At 39.8% G+C, this 18,623-nt stretch overlaps 1 protein-coding gene across 1 annotated transcript in view; it reads left to right on the top strand.

The window, feature by feature from the left end:
* Positions 1-13,055: 13,055 nt before the first annotated feature.
* nrxn2b (neurexin 2b) overlaps positions 13,056-18,623 on the top strand; it is a 654,120-nt gene continuing 648,552 nt past the window's right edge. The window contains exon 1 of the mRNA XM_039609711.1: positions 13,056-13,426. The gene's annotated coding sequence lies outside the window, so the exon portion shown is untranslated. The remainder of the gene's footprint in view (positions 13,427-18,623) is intronic.

The raw sequence follows: 18,623 nt of genomic DNA, 5'->3' as shown, positions 1-18,623 counted from the left end.
TGAGAGAAGTACAGAGAAAACTTTGTATTCTTTTTTCTAATCTGCAGTTATCCAAAGCCACTAATAACTGGCTTGTGGAAGTATCTGATGTAAAATTACTGATAAAGGAACAAAGGTGTTTTTCAGCATATGGTTACTGGGGAAATTACCCATGATGTCTTTTGAAAGCAAATATGTATTTGCAGAATATCAGACTTTATTAGTCATATGTGATATATGTATGTAGGTCTAAGTAGTGGTTGTGTGTATATCAACTACCTACATCTTAGATAAAACAGTGTTCTTTTCATGTGACTCAGTAAGTTACATGTTGTATGTCATTATGAGCCACGCTCGCACGCATAAATACAAACACTTCAGATATGAAAGATTATTTTAAATCTAATTTTTCTGAAAATGTCACACCGCTAACAGTCAAGAGCTGCACTAAATTCAGGTACAACAAGCCACTGTCCCTGGAGAAATGTAGCATATTCCGAACTGTATCTACATTGTGGTTGTTAAATGTCACTTTGAAATGGGGCTTTTACAAAAAAGCTTTTGCTATTTGGCACCACAACCTACCATTAACTTGAAGTTTTGAACAAAAGCTGTTATCACACTCTGTCATATCTGCCCAGGAAATATCCCAGCCTGATATTCAAATCATCTGCATCACTCCAGTTATCTAAGGGAATAAGAAAAATAAGCAACTGAGCTCAAAAAGGGCCCAGGAATATATTACACATGGTGTATTCCGTTTTTTCAGGGTGAATTTTCCCTTTTTTGATTAGACCACCTGTAATGAAGTCATATTCTATTTAGGTATAAAAATGAGCCTGGATTATTAAGATCCTATCTTTGCTTCATTTCTGGTTTTCAATATTTAAAAAGGTATATTAACTACAGACAGCTGGAGATGAAATGGCTCTAATTATATCCCCTCTTTAATTTTGTGATCACAAGGTATGTTGGCATAAAAGTAAATATTTTGATATTCAGGAAATCCTTCACCTACGATAACTGTATAAGAAAGGCTCCTGTTATTACTAAAGATCTTTTTCTACCAGGATCTTAAATCCATGCACAAAAAAGCTGTTGGTCTGAGCTGTTGGAATGAGGTGCAATCCAAATTGCACCTCATTCTAATTAAAATACCTTTAATCCATTTTAATCAAACTGTGAGTAAATCATATTAAGAGAAAACGATGCGTATACCCTTATCTCAGAATAAGTGCAGTATTACCTAACTGTAATAGATCTCACATACACAGTGTACAGGAGGGATGAATATGCAGGCCCTGCTCAGGTTTATAAGAATCACAGAGGTGATTCAATTAAAGGTGTGTGGCGAACAGGGTGTGAACCCTGATGCGGGGCTTAGCAGACCGACATACCTCAAAATTTCAGCTTTATTTAAATACTGGCAAAAAGAAAAGAAAAATAAGCAAAACTAAATTAAAACATAGAAACATACAGACTAATTACAAACTGACAACAAGCTGACCTAACAGACACATGACCGCTACACAACAAAGCAGGAGAAAAGAACAATACCCAGAAGACGTTGCATACAATATATTCACAAGAGGTTGATTAAGGTAGGTGGATACACCTGGGCAACACAGCTGAAGAGAATCATAAACATTTCACAGGCGAGTCCGGAGACTGTAAAACAGGAAGTAACACCCACTGAGACTCAAACTAAGACACGTGAACTTGACACTGAGACTGAGGAATAAACAGACATGGAGACAAAAGGACGAAACACAGAGAGAAAATCATGGAAACAGGAAGGGAGAAATAACAGGGACAGGAGTACAGATGTATTCACGGACACAGAGAGACCAGACAGACACGTGGACATGGGAAGTAAACTCAGAGGCAGTAGGAAATACCGTAAATATAAATATCTTATACTTTTAAGATGTTTTCATCATCATTCACTTTACATTTCAAATTTTAGTAAATAAGACGCAAATCATTTCTGCTCATCATGATGATATAATAAACAGAGGTCATAAAAATAACACTGATATGCTTCTACATCAGAACTTTTTTTTTTCTAAAAATTCAAATGTGAATGATGAAAAACAGACTTTAGGGCATTAGGGGTTTAAGACATGTTTTGATCTGAATATGAAAATAATGTAAATCATAAGCTGTGGCCTTCTTAACAACTATTAACCCTATGTAGCACATGGGGAAGGTTTTGAATCTGTGCATTACAGCAGTCTCCTGAACTATAATAAAACACAAAAAAAATCTCTATCTATCTATCTATCTATCTATCTATCTATCTATCTATCTATCTATCTATCTATCTATCTATCTATCTATCTATCTATCTGTCTACATACAGTATATATATGTGTGTGTGTGTGTGTGTGTGTGTGTATGTGTATGTATACATATCTTATATTTATATTATATTTTTTTCTTAACAACACTTTCGATGAAACATCCAAAACCCATCCATGCATCCCTATTCTAAGTCAAAATGCAGCCACACTCCATCCATCAGTGGTGCTCATGCATTCAGTAAATCCACACTGTTTAACACTCATCCTCCACTATAAATGGGTTTTCATAGGATACGGCGGCAAACTGCACAAATTAGAAGTTACTTCATCACTTTGATTTAGGCCAGCCCTGCTGCAGATAGACGAGTCATTTGGAGGAAAAAAGACACTCATTTCTGTCCTAGAAAGTCACACGGAGCATTGAGCCTTCCCTTATTTAATGGTTCAATAGCGATACCTACTCCCTCCTGTTTGAGAGCATTGTTTCCCTATGGTTATTGCGCCATCATTTATCCCTGCAGATGCCTGGCTGACATAAATGCATACTTCCCATGCCAACCAAGCAAATTAAACTGAATTGAAGGTGGAGAGAGAAAGAATGGGAGATTAAGTGAGAGATGGCCCGGAGAAAAAAAAAAAAGAAAGTGAGACGGGGAGAAAAAGATTGACCGAGAGATTGAAGGAATGACTTGCAATCAGGGACAAAGGAGGCCATCTCAGTTTCTCTTTAAAACCAGACTCACGCATGCAAGTCTGCTTTCCTATACTTTAAAGGCCCATGTGTCATTTATCTGCTATGTATAAGCTCTACATTCACTGTCTGAGTCTGAGGTTAGGCCTCACTCCAATCTATACCTAGTCGCAATCAACATAAAGCATGGTACAGAAGAGTCAGGGGCAAATAATTACTTGCTACAAGTTGACTGCTTATTGCTGGATCATACAATCCAACAATCTTTCATTTCCTGACACTAAGTACTCCTGCTGGTTATGGAGGGGAGTTAGTGTGACTGTAATAGATGCTACACCTGTGTTTATGCAAAGAGACGAAAGAGTTTAACTAACCTTTGGCAAAAAAATCTCAGGAAATGTGGAAATTTACCAAACATGTTGCAATATTTATTTGAGAAGTTTTGATCTTAGCAGAAAATGTTCTAAAATTAACCTTTCAGGATATCTGCTAAGGAGGACTGCAGCTGACATAGATTCAGAAAGTGCAGCCCCCATCAGTCACATTAGACAGTGGTTACAAAGTATGCTGTGAACTGGCTTATGTACTTTCTCTTGTTTCAGTTTCTCCACAAAAATTTGATGCTTGTGTTAAGATGTCCAGTGTTGGTATTGGACACATCTATCTATCTATACAATGCAAAGTTCTTTGAGGCCAATGTTTTTGTGACTTGGCACTGTATAAATAAAATGAAACTGAACTGAATTGAACTGAGTTCATCATTAAGTTCATTTGCAGCTCCACATTCTACACGAGTAGCTCTATAAAGCTTACAGTTCAAAATAAATAAATCTTTTTGCACTGAGCCTCGGTGGACCCACTTAATCCATCCTCTGTCTAAAACAAGTCCTTTAACCTCCACTCTCCATTTAAGCCAACTTTCTTGTGATTTGCTGAGTAGGTGAGCTTCTGTGCTTCCAGTCAGAGTTGTGTGTTTGAGGTGACCATATTAGGCCCAAGATTAAGAAAAAAACTGCTTTTAGTTTTGGCTCACAAAGATTACTAGCACACATGCTGATCACATTGTTTAAAACTTTAAAATATTGAAATTTTCAATATGAATATCTGCCACTGGATAAAGCATGTATGACAGAAATTCAAAAAAAAAAGCATGAATATGAATATTTGCTATCTTTTCACTTTGTATGAGAATTTCAAATAACGTTTCTCTCTGTTCTTTCAGATAATTACAGTCAGCTGAAGCTGGATTGATAGCCTATAAATCAAGTTTATGGTACTCTGTAACCAGTTGTATTGTTATTGATGAGGTTTGTTTATTGTTATGCTTTTCTTAAATTTCTTTCTTGTTCTAGAAACCACATACACAGCAAGTGTAAATGTGTTCAGCCTTCTGGTAAAATGCAGGTGTTTTCTACCAGATACGCCAAGGTGATTACAAACTTCATAAGCCGTGATATTTTGCAAAAATATCTTGTATCTTGAAATTTTGTAACCCTCAGAAGCAACATTACGGTGTAACCTTGAAGATGTAAGGCTCTAAATTAAATAGAGCTAGACAAACCCAGCTTGCGAGCAAACACACACACACACACACACATACACACACATGAATACCAGCACAGGTACACATGCTGCCTGACAGTAGGGACAGTGGGGAAGCTCGGCACTGATTTTCTCAGTCTTGATAGTCCATCACAAAAGCAGCATTGTTCACCAGTGGCTGGCAGTCTCCACCTCATGGGGATAAAAAAAAAAGAAGAGAGAGAAGGAATAATTGCCAACCAACACACTATGTGTAAAGTGCAGTCAGTGGACGGGCATGGTGATAGCAATAGCCATGCTGCCCCCACCCCACCCCACCCTTCTCAAACACAGGCCACTGCTGTCCGTGCTCGATGCAGCAACAGCAATCACTGGAGGGGCCCCGTGGAAAATAGCACCCCCTGATGTGGATCTGTGCACACGGTGTGGTGAGAAGCACACTCAGAGTCTGGAGAGGCTAATAAATACACCACGCAGAGATAGATACATTTAGGTCTCAGTCCAGATTGTAATCTTTACAGCAATATGGCTTTTTTTCCCTTTCTCTACACTGTAAAAAACAAAACAAAATGAAAAAGAACATAAAAATACTGACGCACATTTCACATGCAAACACACAATTTATAGAAACAGATACAAATCTCCAGCAGAGTGTTTCGGCTGTATATCTGTGTTCTGTTCTCTGTCTTCTGTAGAAGCCTTTATCTGCAAATGTGCTGATGTTATCACTCTTGCGTTACACACATGCACACATACATACCATGTCCAAAGGGCTCTGTAGGGTAAATATGTTTGGAGCCATTGTGCCTGATCATCTAATCATAACTAGGCCTTTGGGGAGAGAGCATGCTTGCGTTTTGCCTCATCATAAATGCTGATCACACAGTTCTCCCACAACGCCCTTCAACACTACAGATTTATATCTGAGGAGTGGTTTGCTACTGTGGCCAGATGAATGAAGTGCTGCTTTGACATTTTTTTTTAAGATAATTGATGTGTCTCGACTTTTTCCATCAAAGGTACTATCTCTTCTTCAGACACATCGAACAGCTCTATCAACGTTTGCTTACATGTTCAGTTATTGTTCAGTTAAAGTGCTTTTTCAAAGTCTGAAATAAAAATTTCCATGAATATCTTGATGAGAGAAATACCTTTTCTTTTACTGCTACTGTCTACTGTGTTGCATCAGTTGAAGTAATGAAATTGATAATGAGTCAGAAAGTTCCCGGTCAGGAGAATTGCCGTGCATGTGCCAAACGCAGTCTTTTTTAACTGCAATCTTCCGTCTAATTTCCTTGAGGCTAATAGGCTTTTGTCTTTCGTAAAGTACCATTTAATAAACTTATCAACAAACGTAACAAAATTTATGCTTGGTTGATTATTTCTTTGTTGTACCAATGATTCTTGGCAATTAATTTATACTGTTGGAAAAACTGTGTCACATTTGAAAGGAAAACACATTTGTGGGTTGAACAGCAGTCTATGTGGGTTGCGCCCATGAAAATCTTGCCAAATCCTCTCTGCCAGTTCCAAACTGCTCATCCTGCTGTTGTTGCTCTCGTTGTTGTTTTTTTGAGCTTCTGTTACTACAGGTACTGACAGTCAGGTGCCTGATCAGCAGCACCTGTGAGCTTGGCGCATGCCATGCTTTACTGATCTGAATAGAGTCCATGCCATAGGGCAACTTCAAATTGATGTTCCTCAAAACCAAGTTGCAGTAACATTTGGAAAGAGGCCAAGTACCATCTCTAAATTTAAGAATCATAGGGAGTCTTCTGCAGATTTGCAGTCGAGGTTTGAAGGATGATATGGCCGACTGCTCTCTACCCAGCCAATCTGGAACAGACTGCACATAACCAGTCTCTGGGCTCATAGGGTTGCCTGTAGGCCTGCCATCACTGCCCTTTACCGTCAGGCCTGTTTGCGCTGGTGTCGGCAACATGTGCACTGGAACCTGAACAGTGTCCAGATTCTGCGGTAGTTGGACATTGGGTCAAATTGTGGAGAAGAAAGTGAGAACACTATGTTCACTGGTGCATTGATAGAGTAAGAACTTTTGGTGGAGGCAGTGTGATGGTGGGGTGACGTCTACCTCACTGGACAAACAAGTAATGATTGGATGTGATCTTAATGCAGAGAGATATAGAGGTGAGATTCTTCAACCAGTGGCAATCCCATATCTCCACAGTTTGGGTCAGAACTTCATCCTCCAAGATGACAATGCTCATCCCCACAGTGCGAGGTCTAGCCGGGAATGGAGAGGATGGAATAGCCTGCCTATAGTCCTGACTTTAAACCCAGTGAACACTTGTGGGATCAGCATGAGCGTGTCATTTATACCAAAGTGACCAACACAACCACATTTGCTGACTTGGAAAGATTTGGCAAGTCTTTCATGAGCACAACTCACATACTCAATTCTATGGTTCAAGCCACAAATACAATTTTAGTGGCACCATTTATAGGAAAATAAACAGGATTTATAAGGTTATAAGATTTATTGCCAAGAGGCATTGTTATAAGAAAGAAATAATAAAAAAACAGAAAATTCCTTACTTTTTGTCTTTTTGTTTATAATACATTATTATTACTAATTATATAAAAAATGCTCCTTTGTATAATCTGTCTATCCTTCTATTTTCTTCAGCTTTTTCAATATCACCCAATTTTATCACAAAAAGTCAAACAAAAAAACTAGAGAGTCAAATCAAAATAATTTGCTTATCTTACATTGGGATTGGCATGAGTGAATTTGCTTTGGTTACAGAAACAATCTGGCAAATGTTGCTGAAGTATCACTGGCATAACTCTGCCAAGTTTAGAGATTTATAACCCTAAAAGAGAATAAACAATCAATATGTGACATTTTGTTGACCAAACAACTATGTATGTGGACGTATGGCCCTATAATGGCATCAAACACTATTTTCTCATTTGCTCTAGGGGCTCTTTTTACTAAAACAACAAATACTGCACCATTTTTCAGGAAGTCATTCTGCAAATGTATCTCAAAGGGTAGCAGCACAGATTTGTTGCAGCAATATTAAACTCTCAACGATTTCAGCATGCAAAGCTCTTCTCTGCTGTTTCTCCGTCATTTGTTGACCATTTATCAACATCCTTCTTACACAATGGAGACAGATTCATTTTTTGGACCAGCGCTGTGTCTCAGCACTGGTCTTCACTTCTTAGTTAATGATCTGGAAGGAAACTTTTAGGTTTCTCACCACAACAACAGCACTTTCAATTTACAGTAAGTACACATTGATCTGTAAACATTCCTTTAATGAGTCCTGCCCTGTTCACCATTACTGTATCCTGTAGGAGCTCATTTATTGAAGTAATAATTTAAAGTTCTAACCTGCTGACACCACACATATGCACCAGGTCAAACTTCTAAGTGTTTGTTGGGGTAACTGAGTTCAACTTTCTTCGAATGTATTATCAAAGAATAAAAACTGGCGCTTATACCCTTGTTTTATGTTCAGTTTAATGAGGCAGCTGTATTTATTCCAATTCAATATGATTGTATTTATATAGTGCAAAATCACAACAACAGTTGCCTCAAGGTGCTTTATATTGTAGAGTAAAGACCCTACAATAATAAATAACAGAAAACAAAGAAAAACCCAACAATCATATGGTGACAGTGGGAAGGAAAAACTCCCTTTAAACAGGAAGAAACCTCCAGCAGAACCAGGCTCAGGGAGGGGCAGCAATCTGCTGCAACTGATTGGGTTGAGGGGAGGAAGACACGCTGTGGAAGAGAGCCAGAGACTAATAATAACTAATAATTAAATGCAGAGAGGTGTAAAAACACATAGTGAGTGAAAAAGATGACTGAAGAAGAAAGACTCACCCACCGCCCTAGACCTATTACAACATAACTAAGGGAGGATTTTGGGGGGTATACTAAGCACAGGAAAATATAAACCAAAAAAATTTAAAAAACATTTACTTGTGTTCAAACAGCAGCCTCCACGCCAGCTCTGCTAAGTTATTATTTGTGAATTTGATGGAAATGTGATAATGTGCTAACAACAAACAAGGGAGATAACTTCTTTGGCGTGTTGACTTTTTTTCATGTCTGATTACACGGCACACTTGATTTGTCTCATTTCAGGGATGAGCAGGACTGAGATGGTAGCACTGCAATTCAGGGGCTTGGTACCATCAATTCAATTCAATTAGTTTTAATTAGCTCAATGGAGAGAATGAGGAAAAAACAACAACCTCACTGGGTCCTCCAATGAAATGAATTACTCATGAGTGAAAGCTTATCAAATCAACCAGATTTATATGTAGAGAATATTAAATCAAGGCGCTGGAAGACATATGACTGGAATGAGTTATACTGATATTTAAAAGGCATGAAATCTCTATTGGATTCAAATCAGATCATGATAACAAGCTGGTCGTTATTTGATGCTATTTGCTGTGTTATACACTCAGCTGACATCTGTCTGCTGTGAGATATTTTCATTTATTTTTAGATGGCGCTTGTGATAGAAAACTCTCGTTGGGCTAAACAACACTGACTCACATTTGATTGATGGTTACATCTAACAATGACCGCAGAGACCAGCAGTTTGTGAAAGACAGGACTTTGACAAATGTCATATACTGTTCATAAAAAACACTCTCTGATGATAGCTTAGACTTTTATGTGTCAGAAGACGTTCTGGAGTTGTATGAAAGGGCATTTTTGCAAACAAACAATGGGATGTATAAAGTTAGTGCTTTTTGACCTTTTTGGAAGATAAGCACCTTTACCAGGTCTCTTTGTGACCTCAAATTACATCTCAAATAAAGGTTTGTGAGCAGTTTGACCAAAATACTATTTCATTATAGTGGGAATGACCATCTTTGTCTGTGTTAGCCCTGTGTTAGACTGTATTTCCAGGATGTAGTGGCTGCTGACCCATTACTGGATTAGTAATCTTACTATAATCATCATGCTGCATGCATTTGTATACCCTCGCTACTGCTCCTTAAAAGGTGGGACAATCTGGATGAAGCTTTACATCGTCACACATACACAAATTATATACATCTCAATGTGTTTTATCCAGATTTATTACAAATACAAATTCTTTGGATTATTTTTTTGTATTTTATGTTCATTTCCTCATTCTCCACCATTTGTGGTTGCCTCACATGTCACGTTCAACATACATCGCCCGTATGTAACTTAACAGTCACCAACATCTGTGACAAAACTTTGTTCAACTCACCAAAAAATATAGAATGAAGAATGTGAAAAAGCGCCACAGGCCTGGCAAAAATGATGATGATGCTTTGTCTTTATATAATCTTGTAATACAAGATATAATCAACTGTACAAGCTATCTTTTTCACTTAATGTTCTGACTGTATTCTACGACCATGGCAATTAGATAACATGTTTCTATAAATTATTCTATGCTTGTTATTTTTCCTTATCAAAAGCCACGCAGGCGGCTATTGTGCTCTGTATTGTTGTTTGTCTCCTCTGCAAAGGCAAATACAAATCCCACCTGTTTTTGTAGATCTGTTTATTTCAGATCTTTATAATAATTTGGTGTCAGAAGTGGAAGCCCTTGTCTGATGAACATTCTGGGGTCAAGATGGCGGTGAGTGAACGTCCCAAAAGGAGGCCTCTAAAATCCCACATTAAGAGACAAGAGGGCCGACTGTTTACGTTTCTGTCTTCCAGGTGTAACTGTAAAAAACTTGATGACACAATCTGTAATGTGCTTTCAAATCCCACTGTTTTAAATCTGATATTTTGACCGGGGAGATCAATTCTCCTGCGGTTCTGGTACTCTTTTGAAAGGCTTCTTTCATGCCGTGGTGTTCAATAAACTGCTGATTGATACCCACCCTTCCAGGTTCATTGACTAGGACTGTGATTTCTCTCTGTCGACACCCTGGTTTTTCTATTGTTGACAGACCTTCAAGGCAGAACATGCTGATGGTTAGATTGATTGGACAGAGTGAACTACTCTACTACTACTCAAAAAAACATTACTGACTTACATGTCAGTTGTGTATTCCTTTGTGTATTTGTGTGTTCCTAATGGGCTCTGATTGATCATTTGGGAGGACATAAATTAGCCAATTAGCCATCCCAAATATAATTATGTATATATGTGAATATTGAACTACAGCATAGCAATATGTTTTAAATGAAACACCACAGTGTTCTTGCCAAAGAAAAACTATATCATGTGAAAGAGTATCTCAGGCTGAAATGAAGACTTCTTCTACAACAATTTGCTCACAAGATGTAGGACGTGATGAGCAGACACAGCCGTTCTTCCATTGAGGCAAGACAGAGCAATGGACCACATGAAGGCCATGGAGGCTTCTAATGAGGAACTTTGTCAGCCCAGAGTCTGACATGATTAACAGAGAAAGTAAGAGCAGAGAGAAATGCAGTTCATTCACCCTCCAATGGTCTTCCTGACTCAAATGACCCTCATCTGTGCCCAGATCAAATGCTCCCACTTGTGCAGGTGACACTTGGGTTTTGTCAGGAGCAATGGCAATGGGCTAGTCTTTTAGGTAATACATAACAGTGCAGCAGAAAAAAAGTGGCCTGGCTATCAAAAACTCATCCTGCATGCGGTATAAAAAAACCCCAAAACAACAACAACAACAGTGGGTTTTAAGTCCAGTGTGGCTAAGAACCCTACTGGTTTTAATTTAAGCTGTTGATTGGGGGCTGATTTGCACTTAGGATGTAAACTAAATGCAATTAAACTAACTGGTAGGATTAAAAATAATCAGTGCTCTGTTGACTTGAGAAAATACAAAGACTTGAATCCTGCTGGCACACAAAAGGAAGCTATAAAGGAGTGGATATTCACATCATCTCAGCAAATTATTCAAGTTCCACTTGAGCAAACAGCTCTGCCTCTCAACATTACAAAACCTTTGAATGCAGCTGATGTTTGACCAGCTGAAATATACTATGAATTTGAAAATGACATATTTATCACAGTAAAAGCTTAACAGCGGAAACATTTAGTAGACTCACACAGAGTAAGATGTTTACTATTAATGGTATATTTATACCACATAGACACTTATCCTTAACTGTTATCGTAGTCTGCCCTGATATCTGTATTCTCTTTGATTCCAAATATAATCATGGTCAACAAACTTCTTTGCAGCTTTATCATGTTCAAATAAAGTGGCTACCTGATCATCAATTGACATCAGTAATCCATGCTTAACTGTAGCAGAAAACTGCATTTATTCTGCATTCATTGAATGGATTTGCAGTACTGCAGATGCTGACTTTACACAAAATGCATCAAAGATTTAAAACAAAAATGCAATAAGTAATAACAAGAGCTAACTCCGAGGAATAGATACTTTAATTTAGAATTACTTTACATTACAGTAATATATGCATCTGTCTGTACATCCAAGACTGTGGAAAATATTAACAATGGAAAACATGAAATTTTAATATTGTTCATTTGCTGTGAGGAGTTATAGCTTTTAAAAAACTGTGATTGGACCATGCTCAGAGCATATGCACCTTTTTTTCCTTCAAACTGACTTACAGAGTGTCCATACTCCAAGAAACAAACAAACCAAAGTCCCGTATCAAAGTATGATACTTCAAATATGAAACTCTGGCAAAAACAAGCTCAATAAATACGTCAATCTAATACAGATATACAGGCAGAATGGGATGCTTTTTGACCAGGGTCCTGTTGATCTCAGTAGATTTGCAAACACCAGGTTTTGGATTTTTTTTAAATCACTTAAGTAAGATGACGTTAATACTCTTACATTCATTCAGTTTTTTCTTTTTCTTTTTTACCATAAACAAAAAAGCACACCCTTGTGTAATCCAAGATTTTAATATTCTCTTTATATATACACAATATTTTGTTTTAACTCACCTATTTGGGATATCATAAATTATTACAGGGTATTTTTCTGTGTGGATTCAAATAAACAAACTATCTGCGGAAGAAGAAGAAAAAGATCCCTTTTATGTTGTTTTCCCTTTAATTATGAAGTTCAAAAGGAGCTTGTGGACTCGCTCTTTTGTTTACATAATTGCCTGCAGAAATGTTTCAGTTTGCGAGCAGTCATTAGAAAATAATAGCAGCAGTGCACTCTATTGTTGTATCTTAAATAAGTCTGGGCTTTATGGCTCCATTTTGACTCAGACAAATGTAATATATATTACATTCACAAACAGCTTATGGCAGTCTATTGCCTCTCATCTTCGCATTACTGGATGAACCTGTGACCATGGTTCTCAACCTGTAAAATCTGTGGCCCATTTGGGGGGAGGGGGGTCATGTTTTGTTGTTTGATAACCGTGTCTATAGATTTCTAAATACTTCACTCTCTATGTGTGGTAACTCCTGAGGCAGAGACGTATCTGCACAATACACCTGCCCCCTTCGCCCGGGGTGAAGTAGCCTTGTCCAGCCGGAGTGGGGCGTGTCTCCGTGGGCGGCCTCTTCAGTGCGGTGCCGCTGCCACTGCTGCTGATGCCGCTGTCTTCTGTTCCAGTGGATGCAGGTGGAGGTGCGTCAAAAGGCCCTTAAAGCAACCACAAGAAACAGGGTGCTAGGACCTTCACAATAAAAGTCACAACGGAACACACCAGCGTGCATGTTTTAATTTGGAAAGAAGAATCTAAAGCGGAGTTTCCTGCCTTCTGGCTAGCTTGACAGCAGGGATGCAGGTGGAGCGGCTCGGCCAGGACCGTTCACATCTGTCTTGAAGGAGAGAGGGGGGGAAGAAAACCTGCGTTCGGATCTGTTCAACGCTCTGGATAAAAATTGAACAGAAAATAAGCGTAGAATCTCGAACTACGTCCAGACTATACCCAGGGATATTTACAAACCTCCCCAAGTCTGGAGAATAATATCGAAGGGATTGCCGCAAAATACAAGTAAGGACTTTTTTTTTCTTCTTTGCTTTGGGGACTGTATGCCTCTGTGTGCGTGTGTGTCACTCCGTGTGTGCGTGTGCGTTCTTTTTTTTCCTTCTTTCTTTTGGCCATAAGGATTTGTCCCTCTGTGGAAATGCTCTCCAACTGGTGACAGGTGATGTCAGGAAAAAATAAAAGCTACACTAAAACACTCCTCGCTTTGTGCTGTTGAGATGTAGCGAGCAGCAAATGATGCGTAATGGGTCAATATTTGGAGGAGATTTGGGAGGCGAGTGGATTTGAGGTCTGCTGTTTGTTTTCTGCGGCGCTTGGAGCAGACACGCTGAATTTGGCGTGCGGGGGGGAATAATGGACATATGTGGTTTTAAACCATGCGTGACAGCAATGTCAGAGTGTGGGAATTCAGTAAAATAAAATAAAATAAAGGGAACAAAAATTTTTCTATTTCACCGAGCTCACGCGGAATTAGAAAGTCAGTTTTTGTGCCTCGGCGAGCTGTGGATGTATTTACGCAATGTCCAGATGACTTGAGAGGTTATTCTTACAGGTTCCGACCTTTGTTAAACCCGAGGTCTTGTTTCAATTTAGCAGCTCGGCTTTAGAACAGAATATATGGTTGAATTATAACGAGTGTACGCTGTGGGATAATACTTCTCGCCTATTTCGTTACACACACACGCACACAGCCGCACTTCTTCAGTCCAAAAAGAGCGAATTTTGCTGGGAGTCCTCTCACTGAGTAGTCGGTTTCTGATTTTGGCTTTATCCGCTGGGATTATTCATGCAGCAACATTTTACTTCAAATTATTAGAAATGCAAGGATAAAAGGAAAAGATGACCCGGAAAATTGTACCACCCGAGGGTATACTCTCTTGAATGAACAGATGCGTTATTTTTTTTATATGTTAAACGAAAGAAATCCTATGGTCTGTAACTCTCCTCCCTAAAGCGACCTCAGAAGTGTTTCTCCAAGTAAAACTGATCCGCACAACGAGTTGGAAATGCACGCACGCAGGTGCGTGGGTATTTTGGACTCTATATTGCGCCGAGTAGTGTACTGCGACTGTATGAGACTCCTGCGCCACCGTGTCGCCAAACGCCCACTGGGGTGCTTAACGGTGTCTCCGCACAAAATCCCCGAGCCAAAAGAGTAATTAACAAGTGCTACAAATTGGTAAAATCCCCGATTATCAGATTCAAGGCTGGGTTGTTGTTAGTTGTACTGGCCAATATCTGAACTGAGCTCACGCTGTCTTGTTCAGCGGCGCAGAGGCAGACGCGGACGCTGATGGGAAGGACCAGAGAGAGGAAAGCAGACGCCACATGATGAACGTCTGTGTGAACGCCAGCGGGAAGCTGACCTGCTCGGTGCTTTTAAAATGAAGCCCAGTCAACTTTTAATAAATACGAGAGCATTAGCTCGTCGTTATGTTTATTGCTTGCATCTTGATTACTAATAAAAAACGAGCCATATTTCATTTTTCCTTTTCTTTTTTGGGGGGCAAATTATGTTGCCTTTTTATGACCTTGCGAAATATCAGTGGCAAAGAAGATGCTTGCATTGTGCTCACTGTTTATCAAAGTTGGAAGAACACAGAGAGAAGCGTCCCAACTCTTACTCACTGACCTGGATTCATTAGTTGAAGGAGTAAATGAAACCCTGGAAGGGGGGGACCACACGTGAGGTGGTATTTCTTATGAAGCCACCCATGTTCTTAATGCAGATGAAGCCCTGCAGGAGAGATCCACTAAGGTGATATGACTCACTTCCTGGTTACTTTGTCAAGCTAGAAATGTGCAGACTCACAAATGTAGGACACAAGTCCACACTACAGAAGTCTACCGGCACTTAACTCACAGGTCAAAATCTTTTTTTCGTTCCATCTTTTGTCATTATTATGACACTGACAGCACACGTCTTTCCCCAGAAATACTTGTACTCTGGCAGTTTCTTGTTAAATCCCACTTGGTAAAAAGAAACACCATCAACACAGTCTAATGACTCCAGCTTTGACAATGGCTTTAGAAATACCTAAATAGCTTCTCCATTTTATAACAATACACACTGAGCAGACACCTTCGACAGAAAATGGGCCCGTATACAGTTCCACTTTTGTTCTCAGAGCTTTCAGTGCACTTCATGAAGGGTGCTTAACATTGCTTTTGTGGGTTGAGATGACTTATAATAATTGCAAATTCCTCTGCAATTTGAATAATTTTTCCAGACCTTTTCACTGTTTGTTATTCAGTGAGTGCAAAAAGTGGATTTGAGGTCCTGTGCTTCTCTTTGTTTTCGCTCATCCCTCTGTCATGAGGTTTCCACCAACTTTCCTGAATACAAATCTCCAGCTTTTCAACTCAAATGCCATCATTCTGGGTCAACACACAGCCATCAGCCTGTTTTTATGCTGGAAAAATAACCTTTGCAAAAGCATAATGTGACTTATTGAGAAGACTCTACTCTATGCAGGAGAAATCTGTAGACAATGATCAGCAGAGCTATTATCAGGGAATAGATTTAATAAAGGGGCTAGACTTAATGTGATTAATGAGAGATTCAGTCTTAGGTTGGGTGTATTTTAGCTCAGATCCAGCCCTTGAAGCAGCTGGCTGAGGCATCACTCAGAAATTCTATATACTCGTAGGTCAGTGTTTTGAGCAGCTGACATCTTTCCTCTGACAGAGCGAGACAGAGCTGAGAAACTGTCTTCTATCTCACCTCCCGCTAAACACGGATACTCGTGCTCTCCCCACGCCTCCCCTCTGCCCTGCCTGGCCCCTCCGGTTTACCACCGAAGAGACCAAGAAGAGTAAAATTGGAAGAGAAGAGAATCGGAATGGGTAATCTGCCTGTAATCCCACAAAGAGAGCAATCTGCCTCATTAACTCACTACTCTGCTGCTTGCCGCGTGGCTCTCATCCATCTTTCTGTCCATTTGTCCACCATCCGCTCCCAGTGCAGGACAGAAGAGACGCTATAGAGGTGCACAGGGGAGCTAGAAACAAGGTAGAAACTTGCGCTTCTTTTAGAAAAGAAGGAGGAAATGCAACAGAAATATGAAAAGAAAGATCCCTCTCTCCCTCATGCCCTCCATTTTAGCTGTGGGGACCATGATAAGCATGGTTGCTATGTGTTCTGCCTATAATGTTAGCTCCTTTGATAAAGTGTGTGGAAGAAGAGCCTGTGAGGCAAAGACGGAGTGAAGCACCTTTCATTGTCTCACGGTGATTGCATGAATGGATCTGCAAGTGAAAGAGATGGAGCAGCACACAGACTGAAGAGAGAGGATACAGTATGGCCTATCGATCCTATCAGTTTACGCCCTTGCCTCCTGTGTGGCCTTGCCGGTAGGATATCCGTGTCTAGATTGAGACTAATCTTAGTCAGCCTGGCAGGACATTTATTATTGAGCATATCAAAGCTAATACATCTCTCAGCGCGCTGTCAGATGCAGAGGAAAAGGCACAAAATTGTCATGTGATGGAGCCGTTTGAGTTCAAAGCTCCGTGTGGTTTTTAACAAGTTGCCTTTGGTCTTTCTAAATGAGACGGAGTTTTATGTTGAAAAAAGCTGGAACTGTGCCATATACCCTACTGTATTCCACAAAGATTGGGTCATGAATTCATTCAGCAGAGCTTGCAAGTGCATTTGAATCTTGGATGAGGGTTTTCTCTTCCCCTCAATGCACCCCCCCCCCCCCCTCACGAATTGTTGAAAGTAATGTAATCCCAGACCTCTTTTTTCATATCTGAGTAACCCCCGAAAAGCAGGCTCTTCCAATGAATTAATGAAGATGTTCTTTGTAGCCTCCAGTGAGAGCTTGATGTGAAATATTTGCATTACCATATTGCTCGCCTTTTAGCAGGCTCAACCAAGATCCTTGGTGCTACAGATTAGCTGGAATTTATTAAAGAGAATAGTGAAGTATCAGTAACACACAAATAAAACTTCTCTTCCCGTCTCTTCTTTGGGCTCGCCTCAAATGTCGTCTCCCCCAGGTGCTGCCCAGTCTAGACCTAAAAGAACTCTTGGCCTGAGAGTTTATGTTTCAGGTGTGGGACACGTCTCTTTAGCACCTGCAGGCGAGCTAGTTAACCTAAATTACTCGAGCAGCACAAAGGTAGCTGCTGTTTCTCAGGTTTAAAAATATCATGGCAGCTTCCTTATTTGGAAAGGCATGTTGTGGGGAAAAACATGCTGATGTAACCTCACTGATGATCAACAACCTAAAGTTAGCCCTTCCTTTCAGAGTCAGCGAACGATTGGAAGTCTTTGGCACTGCAGAACCCATAAGACCAATAGAACAGTTCAGAGCCTTATATCTAAACAACAAGGGTGCCTCCATCTTTCAGCTATACCCATCTATTCCAGGGTATGCTAACATCAAGCTAGTTGTGAAAGGAACCTATTTCAAAGTGGAGCAGGTTGCGTAACAGGGATATGGGACACAAAAAACCCCACATAAGAGTTTTATGCTCATAATTGAGGAGTGGGTGTAAGTAACTAATCCTTATGCTGTGGGATATCAGTCATCCACACTATTGCTAGTTCTCTATAATCATGCAGTTTGTTTGCATAACACTTGCATATCGAAGCACACAATAGCATTTACTTCCAAAGATAAGTGCTGGACTTTAACATTAACCACTTACACACAATTTAGACATCAAAGCGCAGTATGAGGCTATTTTCCTCAACCATTTTTAAAGATGCAGGGAGTGTGGAGAGTTCAGTCATCACTTATCAATATGAATGCGTCTGCACCGACCCAAACACAGATCTATATTTCCATTCATTCATGGGTTGGCCGCTGAGTTCCAGCGAGCCAGGTTTCCTCAGACCACGTTTTTAACAGAGCTTGTCTCTGTGCATGTTTTTTTTCTTTTCTGTACACCTCCTCCCACCTTCTTTCGTGAATCTCAACAGAGCAACTTGAAAAACTGTAAGTACTGCTCTCAGTCAAGTGCCCTTAAGAGAATTGTTGTTCTCCCCCACAGTTTATTCCTCTCCTAGAAATCCATAAAGCTTTTGTCCGCACTGTCATAAATGAACATATTTTCATGGAGCCATCCCTGCAGCCAAATCAATACGAGATATTCGAACCTGAGTTATTCGTGCAGAAAGCTCCTTAGCCTACAAGTCCAGCTCTAGCCCCATTCTGAAGTGTAACTATTTTCCAGTCCCAGCGTTCAGCTG

Source organism: Oreochromis aureus, linkage group 3 (genome assembly GCF_013358895.1).
Source record: "Oreochromis aureus strain Israel breed Guangdong linkage group 3, ZZ_aureus, whole genome shotgun sequence".
NCBI lineage: Eukaryota > Metazoa > Chordata > Actinopteri > Cichliformes > Cichlidae > Oreochromis > Oreochromis aureus.
The sequence above is the reverse complement of the archived record's forward strand: the minus strand, read 5'-3'. Positions and strand labels throughout refer to the sequence as shown.